The sequence below is a fragment of the Myotis davidii genome, unplaced genomic scaffold (genome assembly GCF_000327345.1).
Source record: "Myotis davidii unplaced genomic scaffold, ASM32734v1 scaffold1427, whole genome shotgun sequence".
Lineage (NCBI taxonomy): Eukaryota > Metazoa > Chordata > Mammalia > Chiroptera > Vespertilionidae > Myotis > Myotis davidii.
The window spans coordinates 664,539-677,436 of record NW_006298040.1 but is presented as its reverse complement, the minus strand read 5'-3'; the positions used below and the strand labels follow the sequence as shown (position 1 = coordinate 677,436).

Here is a 12,898-nt window from a genome sequence, read left to right as displayed (position 1 = left end):
GGAGAACCTAGCGAGAGAACATGGCTACAGAACCTGGCTGGAGAACCTGGAGAACCTAACAAGAGAACATGGACACAGAACCTGGCTGGAGATCCAAACCAGAACTTCGCTGGAGATCCAGACCAGAACTTGGCTGGAGATCCTGGCAAGGCTGCTGATTAACTGAACGCTGTCTCTGTGTCATTCCTTCTTCGCCGACTCCGTCCACACCTATGGGAACCCCTGGACCTGCTGGGGTTGGACCCCAGCACTCACTTTGACCAATGATATTATACAGGATGTGTAGGTAATAATAGCACAAATACTACAGGATATCAGGATGCTACTGAATTATGAATGGAAAGAATTAACATAAAGCAGAAATTAATGCAGGAAGGAGTGAGACTGTGTACTATCGCTCTCAGAGGGAAGGTTTGTTTGGCTTTTTACAGGAATAAGTTCATTATGTTAGACAGTAGTATTTCAAAGTTACTATGTAGTTATTTGGAACTTTAAATATTGGAAGATGGGTAAAGAAGAGAGTGAAATGGAGGAGAAGGAGAAGATGAGGGGATAGAAGAAGAAGAGAGATTGATAAGAAAAAAGGAGGAAGGGGAGCAGGAGGCGGAGGAGAACAGAAGCCATCACAGCTGTTTTCTATGATCCTCCAGCTATAGCAAAAAGTAGAGGTAAACTATCCATTATGGCAAGACTACAAGATAAAGGAAGGTTACTTGCTACCATCTTATTTATTATTCAAGAACTTGCGAGTTCAGGGTTTATGACTGCAGCATAGCCTAACCCCAACCTGACTAATATGACACTCAACATGGTTTAGCTACAGTTTCTATATCGCAGTTAATGACAACTCCATCCCTCAAAATGTTCTGCCTCCTCTTTTTCTTTCACATCCAACATCTAATCAATCAGTGAATGTATTGCTCTGCCTTCAGACAACATTCAGAATCTAACTTTGGAAGTCATCTTCCAAATGATCATTTATCACTTGAGTAACTGCAATAGCCATCAAATTACTCTCCCTGCTTCGTTACTCGTTTTCCTACAGTCTAATCTCAATACAGCAGCCACAGGGATTCCCTTGAAATGTACATCAGAATTTCTGTGACATGATTGTGTCAGCAATGTAGTGGTTTTAAATGTCCCAACGTCTCCTGAAAACCAAATAGAAAAACCAGTATGGCTAAAGACAATGTAGATAACACACCCAGAATATGGGCATATGCTGGTGACGTGTCCAAGATCAATAGCTGTGCACCAAGGGAGCAAGAAGTGAAAGATAATTAAACAGTTTCGAAGTCCCCAGTAAATATGAATTTTTAAAGAAAAGGACTTACCCTGAAAGGAAATCTAGGAAGAAAAAAAAAAACCAGAGAAATTAATGAAATTACACAAAAATCTTCACAGGCTCAGAGTTCCGGAAAAGTGCCAAAAATGACCCAGATGTGAAGGAAACTACATGGATACGATGGGTCTAGTCTTTAATAAAATCTCACAAATATCCAGAAACTACTTCCCTCTTCTAGAAGGACAGTGTCTCCTCCTACTGGGAACAGCCAAACTGAGTAAGAAAGAAACTGTGAAGGGCGGGGAGGGTTCGGGGGCGGGAGGTAGGAGGGTAAGAGATCAACCAAAGGACTTGTATGCATCCATATAAGCATAACCAATGGACACAAGACACTGGTGGGTAGGGGAAGCCAGGGGGAGGTCAAGGTGAAAAAAGAAAAAAGGAGACATATGTCATACTCTTTGTAATACTTTAAGCAATAAAACAATAAAAAAGAAAGGAACTGTGTGAATGAAAGAGAATTTTTGAGGAGCTCAGAGAAAGAACCCCCAGGAAGTATGAGATACATTAGAAGGCAATGCCTGTGTACCTCAGGGACAAGAGGCAGAAAATCTTTCTAAATCAGACCTATCTTCAAGAAGCAGACAGTGGCTAACAAGAGGGCATATTTTGAATCTTTACTGGTAAAAACAGAGAAATAAAATTTTAAAGTTAGATATAAAAGAAGCTACTTTGTCCTGCATTTCTCCTAATATCCCAGGAAATTTCATTTTATTTGGTTCCTTTTTCAAACATAGGTCACACACACCAAGAAAGTTCTATCACCATGCAAATTACTACTAAAATATAAGTGAGCTTTAATAACATTAAGATAAACAATGAGATTCACCAGAAAAAAATGAGGTCACAGAGCAGATGAAACCTTCAATGTAATTTTTCAACATTAGGAAACAATTAAGGCTTTGACACAAACAGCAGCATTAAAAAAGTAGAAGAGCTCAGAAGTTAATAGGTATCAGAATTAAGAAGAAATAAAAAATATTTCATAAAAGACCTAAAAGATGCAAAATCTCTGGCTTTAAAGATGGAGGACGACCATGGCCCAAGGAATGTGGGTCGCGCTGGAAGCTGGAAAAAGTGAGGAAGTAGATTCTCGCCTGGAGCCTCCAGAGAAGAACGCGGCCCCATCGAGCCCTGATTTTACATATAGACTCGTGAGACTCATGTCGAACTCCAAATCTTGAGAAATAGAAGATAATACCTGTGTATTCTTTTAAGTCACAAGTTTGTGGTAATTTGTTATCTCAACAATAGAAAAGCAAATACAATATACATGTACTAAAATTGCTCTTTAATGTATAAGAATGAATTAACACAAAATCCAGAATGGCTGAGTATACTGGGAGACTTCTGATGTACCACTGGGAAATGTTTTAAAATGTCTCAAAATGGCAGGTATGTGAGTTTTTTGTATTAGTGTTCATTAAACTGTGCATATATGCTCTATTGTAAATTATTTATTTTATGTTAAAAAGGGGGTTTCTAAAGACCAAAGCAGTAGACAAGGACTGCACGCTGCATGGGAGCATGACTCCCGCAGCCTGAATGGACATTTGCTCACCTTGTGGATTTGTTCATCAACTCCATGACAGCACAGAGAGTCCAGGTGATGAAATGCCTTTCTGCTCGCTCTACCCTTTAAGACAGCAAAATTGTGCGAATGCCTCACAACTATGCGGACCTCAGGAGACTTACCCATGTCTGAGTCAACTTGCTGGCATCCAGGCCAAGAGGGCTGCCCATTTGGTGAGGAGACTCCAACCACACGAGCCTGTAAAGGCACCCCCAGTGGCAAGAAACGAGTGTGAGAGGGGTTTGCAAGTGCTAGCCCAGAGGCTGGATCTCAAACAGGAGGGAACTGTACAGTGGGAGGCTCTGCCCAGGCCGGCTTAAGAAACCGCGCATGTGCTCACAGCCAGCAGCATCTGGACAGGTGCCACATGGATGAAAATGACAGCCCATTAGTGTCTGTCTCCAAAGCACATGCAGCCAACTAGGAGGGAGCAGTGGCCAAGACCAGCTAAGGAAAGAGATATTTGCCCTTTTCTCCACATCGCCCCTCCCTGACTCCCTCTGACCCAGTGGAGCTGGCTCCCAGCTCCAGGAGGTGGGGGAGGAAGTGACAGAGCAGGCTGTGCCCCATCTCCATTCCAAGTCCCTTGTGCCAACAGCCTGTCCTGCAATGGGAATAAAAGGAGTTTTGAAAAAAATAAATAAAAAATTTGAACTGGGCTGGAGTGGATTTAGTAACGGAACATGACCAGATAATCACAGAATCTGCCCAAGATATAGCATCAAGGAGTGGGAAAAGGGGATTTGACATAGAACGTTTAAAACTATAACTGAAAAGAAGAAAACTGTGTCAACTTAATATTCTACCAAACTGATACTGCTAAAAAAAATGTATGTAGATAGAAAAGGGTCTCATGGCTCTGTCTAAGCAGCTAAATTTAATGTTCAAGTTCAAAGATGGTGGGGATTGAAGCTCCCTCATCAAGTGCTATAGCTCAGCCATTCTTTAACCTTCGATAATTTATGTAAGCGGTAGTTTGCTAGTCTACAAAATATAGAATAAATCTTAAAAACTGTACCCCTCTGCTCACATTAAAAAGGATAATAATAATTTTTAAAAGGGTAATAATAGTAGCTATTTTATAGGATTATAAGGATTAGATCAAATTATAGGCACAAAGTAAATGCCCGGGTGCTTGACACATAGCCAGCACTCATTGACTGTGAACTTTAATAGCTGGCTGGGCATCAAGGAACTCAAGATTTTCTGGAGATGGTGACACTTGAGCCACTGGATCAATAATAGCCTAGAACCTGGCCCAGCCGGGGTATTGGTAATAAGAGGGGATGGGGACATTCCAGGGAGTGAGGACAACATAAGCAAAGAAACAAAGTAAGAAACAGAAACATCATGACGTTAGAGGGCACCCGCCCCTCTAACATCACAATGTACACCACTGGGGATGACGTATACACTTTAGCATTGCTGAGGCATAAATTGTTCAAAAATGTCTGAAAGATGGAGATAAATACTAATCACAAAAAGCCTTGATTACACTATTTTCTATCCTTCTGTGCTCTGCATCCCAGGAAGGGCCCACACTCCAGTTATTATACATACAATGTCCTTGTCTACTTGGCTACTGCCTTCATTTAGAAATTCAAAAGCTCACACACGCGTAGACAGGATTATAGATGACTCCAGCACGACCTGAGCTTCCCTGAATGCATTCAAGGTCTCGTGTCATGGTACTCTGCTCACACTAGCTTTCATGCTTGAAACAGGCTTTCTCCTCACTTACCTGATAAATTTCTTTTCAAATTTAATTTAATTGTGGCCACCAATGGGAAGCCTTGGTGTTCTTTTCTCTTTTTACTATTTAGCAAACATTTATTGGCACTTCCTCATACGTGGCACCGTGCAAGATGCTAAGGGTGCAAACGGGAGCATGCGAAGTCACTGTCCACAAAAGGGAAAAGGGTTCTGAGGGAGATGGTCAAGTCAGTAGGCAATGACTAAGCAATGTTATGACTCAGATTAGTACAGAGGGGGCGCTCTGAGCACCTGAGACTCCTACCCCTGGCCTCGGGGATCAAGGAAGGTTTCCTCATGCCCTGAATTCTCCTGTGTTCCTGTCACACCCACTTAGACTGCTGAGAGGAGGGAGGAAGAAGAGAAAATGAAGTCGTGCTCAAACTTACTGTGCTTTAGTATGTGTCAGAAGCAATGATAAAGCACTTTACATGAGTATCCAACATAATCCTCCCAACCCCAAGAGACTTCCACTTATCATTCCCGTTTCAAAGATAAAGAAACTAAGGTACTAGAAATAAATGAACTTGCTAATGTCACTCAGCTAGTGAGTGGGAGAGTCAAAACTCTGGCCTTGAAGAGATTAACTCCAATGTGAGCATGTAAAACCCTGTACCATGCCCTTTGAGAGCAGCAAAATGTCTCCATTTAAAAAAAGATGATTCTAGCCGAAACCGGTTTGGCTCAGTGGATAGAGCGTCGGCCTGCGGACTGAGGGGTCCCAGGTTCGATTCCGGTCAAGGGCATGTACCTGGGTTGCGGGCACATCTCCAGTGGGAGATGTGCAGGAGGCGGCTGATCGATGTTTCTCTCTCATCGATGTTTCTAACTCTCTATCTCTCTCCCTTCCTCTCGTAAAAAATTCAATAAAATATATTAAAAAAAATAAAAAAAGATGATTCTAGATTGAGAGCAATTGTCACAATTCACGGTAAATATTGTTGACATGCCCTCATGATCCCATGTCCTTCTAGACCAGTGGTTCTCAACCTTCCAAATGACTTGACCCTTTAATACAGTTCCTCATGTTGTGGTGACCCCCAACCATAAAATTATTTTCTTTGCTACTTCATAACTGTAATTTTGCTACTGTTATGAATTGTCATGTAAATATCTGATATGCAGGATGTATTTTCATTGTTACAAATTGAACATAATTAAAGCATAGTGATTAATCACAAAAACAATAATTATATATGTGTTTTCCAATAGTCTTAGGCGACCCCTGTGAAAGGGTCGTTTGACCCCCAAAGGGGTTGAGACCCACAGGTTGAGAACCGCTATTCTAGACCCTAAGAGATCCTCTAGGATGGTACAGAGATGGGCAAAGTAGGTTTACAGTTGCAGTACAAATAAATAATACATTAATTAATAATGATACAAGAATACAGTCTGTTTCATGTACTTTCAACTGTAAACCTACTTTTGCCCGCCCCTGTGTGATTCCCCTTTAAACTAGTCTCTATCAGAAAGATGACTCAAAGTTTTCACTCAGTAAATGTTACCTTGGGAATGCATTAATGCAGATATGAATGAACAAATCCTTAAATGAATGAATTATGTTAAGAATGAGAAAGAACTGAATACATGGGGAAAGGCACAGAGCTTTAGAAGATGGTGACAGGTGACAGCAGGTCATGGGCACAGCTCCAGACCAGCATGGCAAGTTGTCAGCATCCGAGTGGTCCAACCACAGGCAACAGGGAGATGTCCTGGCAGCTCAGTAGATCTGTCCGTGGACTTGGCAGCAGGAAAAAGATGGACAACCAGGCAGGCAGGAGGTTGGCATCAAGGATTTCGGAAGCAGGTACAGGTAGTGCAGCATTAAAACAGAACCTGGTCCCATTTAAGTACTGGAGTCATCGAGTGGCACTCTATCCCAGAGAACAAAGGTAGGCATGCCGGGGCAAATGAAACAAGCAGAAGGACAAGATCTGAAGCCTGGATTCAAGGTCAAAGCTGCACCAGCATGAGAAGCTGATAGATGCAGAGCCAGCAGGTTAATGCAGACAGGTCTCTCTACAGCCTCTTTCAAGAATCCCTCTTGCTCTTTGGACCAAGAGGCCCTGCAAAGACTCTTGGTTAAGCCTGTTTACAGTAATTGATTGGTCTCAGCTGTGGAGATAGGCAGTCTGGAAGCAGGAAGTCAAGCACATCATTATGAAAGGAAAGTTTCTGTGATCAGGCCAAAACCAGTGGAGTCATCCTTGATTCCTCAAATTCTTTTATGCCACAGATCCAAACAGTCAGCAAATCCTATAAACTCTTCTTTGAGACTGGATCAAGCATCTGACTGCTCCTAATAATTCCACTGCTATGACTCTGGGCCATGCCACCATCATCCCTCACCAACTTGATTACAAAAGCTTCCAGCCACACGCCTGGCTTCTGCTCTTCCCCTCACCCCACACCTCCACCTCCAACCATCCTCAGCACCACAGACAGAGTGATCCTATTCTCATGTTGCTCCATTTTCTCTTCGGTTGTCTTTTTCTTATTGATATTTAACAGTTCTTTATAGGATTGTGTTATGTACACATTGCAAATCATCTCCAAGGCTACGGCTTGTCTTCCCTGGCACTCCATTCAAAACCCTCCAGCATCCTGAGCGACAAGGTAGCACATAATCACCTTCTCTTTCTCCTTTGAACCTCATCTCTTACAACTCCCTCATTTGTTCCTGCTGTCCTGTGTCCCTCTCACCTCAGGGACCTTCCACTGGCTGTTCTCTCTGCTAGAATGCTCTTACTCGGTCTCTTGCCTCCTTCACAGTTTGACTCAAATATCAGCTTTTCATGGAGGCCGTCTCTGGTTCTCTGTATATGATTTCAGAAGCCACTCACATATATACATACCATCCCCTTGTCCTAATTTACTTTTTCACTGTAGCACTTATAATCATCTAACTTGCTATATATTTCATCTACGTACTTGGATTTTTGTTTCTACCCATCACTAGAATCATGACCACATGATAAATGCTCAACATACATCCACCAAATGAATTTAAAAAGAGAAAGTTTGTAACACTTATGAAGGAGATCCTGATTATGACTTTATGATTAACTAAAATTAATAATTTTATTTTAACTTAAATCATAGAATCAAGAAAATTGAGATCTTGATACCATAGGTATGTAAAGTGTGTGTGTGTGTGTGTGTGTGTGTCTAAGAGAGAATCTTCTGAGATATTTAGTAGCATTTTGGCTTTTTAAAATCAAAGTCAAAGCCGTTAATATGCCAATGCATTTATTAAATCCTAGAAATAATTTTAGATATCATGTTTCATTACCCCAGTTTATTTACCAAGTGAATCCTTGTTCTCAGAATGCCAATTTTAAAAGGAAAATAACAGTCTGGAGGTTTTTCAAGAACAATTGTCCTGAATATGGAGGAATTCTCTCTTTTTTAAAATCATTTGACTTCCAATTTGTAAGAATAGAGATTTGAAATACTAGACAAATGTACCAATAGCATATCAGACATTGATGATAATCACAGTAATCTTCCTTGCTTCCTCTCAGATTTGGCCTCAGAATCATATTAAACACACTACTAGTAGTCGATTAGAGCTGGTATGAAGATGAAACAAATTTGCCATATCAGTGATTTTTTAACTGTACTCCCAACCACAATGTAGCCTCAATCTACATTTAAAACTTAACTGTATATAACTAAGCCATACTGATCAAGTTTTTCTATATGTATCCTTCAATTCCCATGGAACCAACTCAGAATCATGATAATAGGGTGAGATTTCTGCTCCAAACATCTCAGCATATGCAAATGGGCCCCATTCTTTGCAGACCAGTCAGAGGGCCATGCTCACCCATCACCACTGAGCTGAGCGTGATTTCTCTAGATTCCATGCCACTCATCACTATTCCTTGCCGTCTGATTCATCTACGCAGTGTTCTCAGAGCCCTGCACACACCTTGCATACTGAAGGTGCTTAATATTTTCTATGTAGCTGTCAAGTAAAACTGTAAGAATAACTTCCTCTTTGAATATTATATTCTAAATCTCTCCTTCCTTGAATCCCTTTACAAATCTGCAAAGCCATTCAAAACTAGTTCCATGTAATACAAAGAAAGGTCTCAGTGTGTACTTCAAAAGGCCACTCTGATCATTTGTAATTTTTATGCTGTGCAGTTTAGAGTTTTGATTATATAACCAATGATTTTATTTTATTTTTTATCATTCTCTGGCGTACCACCTGGGGTAAAAAAGAAAATACCACATTATCCCAAGTGCTCTCCTTGATCTCTTCTGGTTACTTTCATGTATGTAAAGCCCGTCTCACTTGGATTACAAATTCTTAAAGATGGTAGCCAGATTTTCCAGTGTATTGTTATTCCCCACACTGCTAGCACAGACACTCTCTCAGAGCTGTTTAAGTGTGCTGCTGAATGTCTGAATGGATGCAATTTAAATAAGCTGGAATTCAGCCTTAGGTAAATTCTACTAAAATTTGAATATGAAGACTTACTCCTATGTGAGCCTACAACATATTCACAATGTGAAACTGGTTCACAGAAAATCAAGAAACCAAAGAACCTTTAACACCACTTTCGCAATGTGAATATGAATCTTCAGATTTGCAACTTAAGGATCTTTCGATACGGAACTCAACAATCAGTCAGCTGGGTCCTTCTAGATTAGACATCTTTAGCAAACTATCCCTCTCCACACACACACACACACACACACACACACACACACACACACACACGCAAAGATCTGTGTTAACTTTACACATCTCTGAACTAGCTTTGCCATGAACCCAAACATAGTAAAGGTATGAGAAACTATTGGGAAATCAAACCTCGGCCTCTCTCCACCCTTCCTTCCATCGGACCCTGGAAGCAGGTCTGATAAGGCAGGCGCCTGTTCCACAGTCCAGCTATTATCATCCACAACCTTCAGCAATCTCAACATAACATAACCTGGACCCTTAAATTCTGTAACTTCCTCCACCCACAAAGCATCTGACTGTGATAATGGAACATCGCCTTCTCCAGGGTAAGATAAACATTTTGTTATTTTTCAAGACGGAGCAGAGAATTATTGTCCAATCACAGTATTTATTATGTGGAAGATGTGTTAAAAACAATGTGAATATGCAAGATCCATTGACCTATGAACCAGGAGGTCCAGGTTTGATTCCTGGCCAGGGCACATGCCCTGGTTGAGGGCTCAATCCCCAGTGTGGGGCCATAGAGGAGGCAGCTGATCAATGATTCTCTCTCATCATTGATGTTTCTATCTCTCCCTCTCCTTCCCTCTCTGAAATCAATAACAATATACTTAGAAAAATAAAGCACATATAAAATATGAAACTCCTTATCTTATTTTATATATTTGGGAGGCAGGTTACCTTCTCTTTCCTTTCTCTTATCTTCTTCAAATATTGATGGGGAAACACAAGCATTTTCCATCTAAATAAGTTCCCTGAGAAAAGCCTGTCTCTAAAGGTTTGATTAAAGCCAGTTGAAGAAACATGATAAGCCCTGTTTCTAAAAGTAAAGAAAAAGTGTGTTTAAACAGTCATGTTTTAATTACCCCTTCATGCTTCACTCTGGAGAAATTTGCTTGGATGAAGCAGTTAGGGGTTCCTAGTTTCAAACAAATTTCTTTGTTCTCCCTTTGCTTTCCAAAGGTGGCTCAGTTGTTGTTTTATTAAAATGAGCATGTGAGAAAAGAAGGAAATGAAATGTAAAAGATGCTACATAATATCTTCCTGAAATAACTTTTCAAGGGTACCAAACTTACTGAGGTAGATTCAGGTCTCTTCTTGATGACAAATATCCCGAATTATGAGTAAATGCACTGTAAATATTTTGATGTTCTGTCCTTTTCCAATATCTCTGTCTGCAAATAGCTTGCCTATAACTCTCCTATGTGCCTTACTATGAATTCATTACACCAAAATCTGCTGCAGATTCTCTTTACTTGAAAAACACGTTCATAATGGCATGGAAATGATGGTGATGAAATGCTGCTTTTCATAGTTACCACACAGCTGTTCAAGGACCAGGAGCCCAGTGAGCTCTGAAATTCTGCACAAAGAGAACGGAAATCCATTCCTGAGTCATAGATAGTAATTTTATACAACATTTATATTTTTTGCAAAAAGCTTGAAGACATAACACCAGGCATATAGTAGACATTAATGAAGTCTCTCCCTCTCTCCCTCTCCCTTCCTCTCTGAAATCAATAAAAAATATATTTAAAAAACAACAACAAATAAAGCTTGAATGGGTGATATCTGAGTAGGGACCTATAGGATATCAAGGAGCTTACAGTGGAGAGATCTGAGCACAGAGGATTCCAGACAGAAAGAAAAGCAAGTATAAGCTAAACATATTCAAGAAAGTAAAAGGAAATGATGTGACTACAGCACACATACCTGTGGTGTATGGGAGCATGGACAAGGCGAGGACAAGGTTGTGTAGAGCCTTCTGGGCTGTGGATAAAATTAGGGATTATATGTAAAATGCAATGAAAACTCATTGGAGAATTTTAAGCAGAAGCATGACATGATCTGTTGCTGTTTTTAAAAGATCACTCAGCTGTTGTTTAGAGAATGTGTTGCTCCAGACTGTGGAGGAGAGACCATCTGAAGGCTTGTGTGGTAGTTCAGGTGAGAGCACAGAGCTCTTGGACCATGGTTATAGCAATGGAGAGGGGAGACGTGGATGAATCGGGATATATTTTGGAGAAAGAGAAAACATTAATTGGATGTGGGGGTAAATAAAGAAAGAAAAGTAAGAATTTCTATCTTGTAAACCTGAAGTTAATATTACATTGTATATCAGCTATCATTGGAAAAGAAATTGAGAGAGAGAGAGAGAGAGAGAGAGAGAGAGAGAGAGAGAGAGAGAGAAAAGGGTGACCTAAATTTCTGACTTGAGTAACCAGGTGGAACAATTTGAAGAGGAACAGGTTTGGAGGAGGTGGATAACGGGAGTTCTGCTTCTGAGCTGCGAGCTACACATAATAATAGTATCCACCTTGAAGCAAAAATAAAACAGCGTATGCAAAACAGGTCAGTCCCTAGCACACAGTACTTGTTCACTCAATATTAACTATTATAGTTACCCTTCAAGCAGAGTTGCAAAGGTACTGAGGACGTAAAAGAGCTTTGTGAGGGATCAGGACAGAGGATATACATCTGGGAGCTTTGTAGAGCTCAGTGCTGCTAAACAGTTTTTGGTGACGGGCTTTTATTTTGAATGCATCATGGCCAGCACTTTTGTAAAACCCAACAAAAACGAATTATTTTACAAACAAAATAAAATGTACAAAGTACAAGGGACTAATGTGTGTCGATGCCCAGGCAATGTCAAATCGCTAGGGCCGTTTCCAACGCTACTCTCCGTTTCTTGCATTTATCCCTCATTACAGACCAATAAGGAACAATTTGCAGACCGACACCAGTTCAGGAAGTACACTCTGAAGAGCCCTAGGACTCATCATGTAACTAGAGAAAGGAGGCCCCCCGAGCAAACCCTGAGACATATTGAACTCAAGGGGGTGTGTGGGGGGGTGAGGGGGGCGTGCAGAAGGATGTTCCCTAAAGGAGTCTGCAGTAACCCTAACACTGTTCGAATGCATGAGCGCACAAGCAAGGGAAAATCCTACCTATTTACGAGTGATCAGTTCTAAATAGATATAAGAAAAAAAAAGAAAAAAGCCTAATCATTCCTGCCAGGAACTCACTCCTCTTCCCACAGATGACACATCCGAAGAGCGACACCCGCTTGCTTCCGTAATTCTCCCTCACAAACACTTGAATCTAATCACGGGAGATGCAATCTAGCGCTCAGGATGCAGTAAGTGGCCAAAGCGCCTTCGCCACCCAGCGAGGCTCGGCTTGTGAATGGAACAATTATCAGACGTGAGCGCCCGGGCTGTCCCCGTCCCCGAAGGATGCTCCAGGCCCGAGCGTCAGCACCTGTCAGTCATGCAGGACGCCGCCTGGGCACGGCCCCCCTCTGTCAGGACTCTGGCCGCAGCGGGCCACGCGCCGGAACCCCCACATGTGGCCCAGAGCAGCGGGGGCCTGAAGATAAACCTTCGGGGAAATGTCCGGTATGGGGGCGAGGACGTCCACGAAGTGAAGAACTCTCCCTAACGCCGGCCTCCGATCGGCCAGACTGGCTGCGCCCCCATGTTCTTGGCGCCCCTCCCGCCCCGCGCCCCCGGGACCCGCTGGGGCTCTGCCC

At 41.7% G+C, this 12,898-nt stretch overlaps 1 protein-coding gene across 4 annotated transcripts in view; it reads left to right on the top strand.

Annotated features, from left to right (window-relative positions):
• RGS17 (regulator of G-protein signaling 17) overlaps positions 1-12,898 on the top strand; it is a 214,066-nt gene that overhangs the window by 113,183 nt on the left and 87,985 nt on the right. The gene's annotated exons all lie outside the window — the stretch shown is intronic.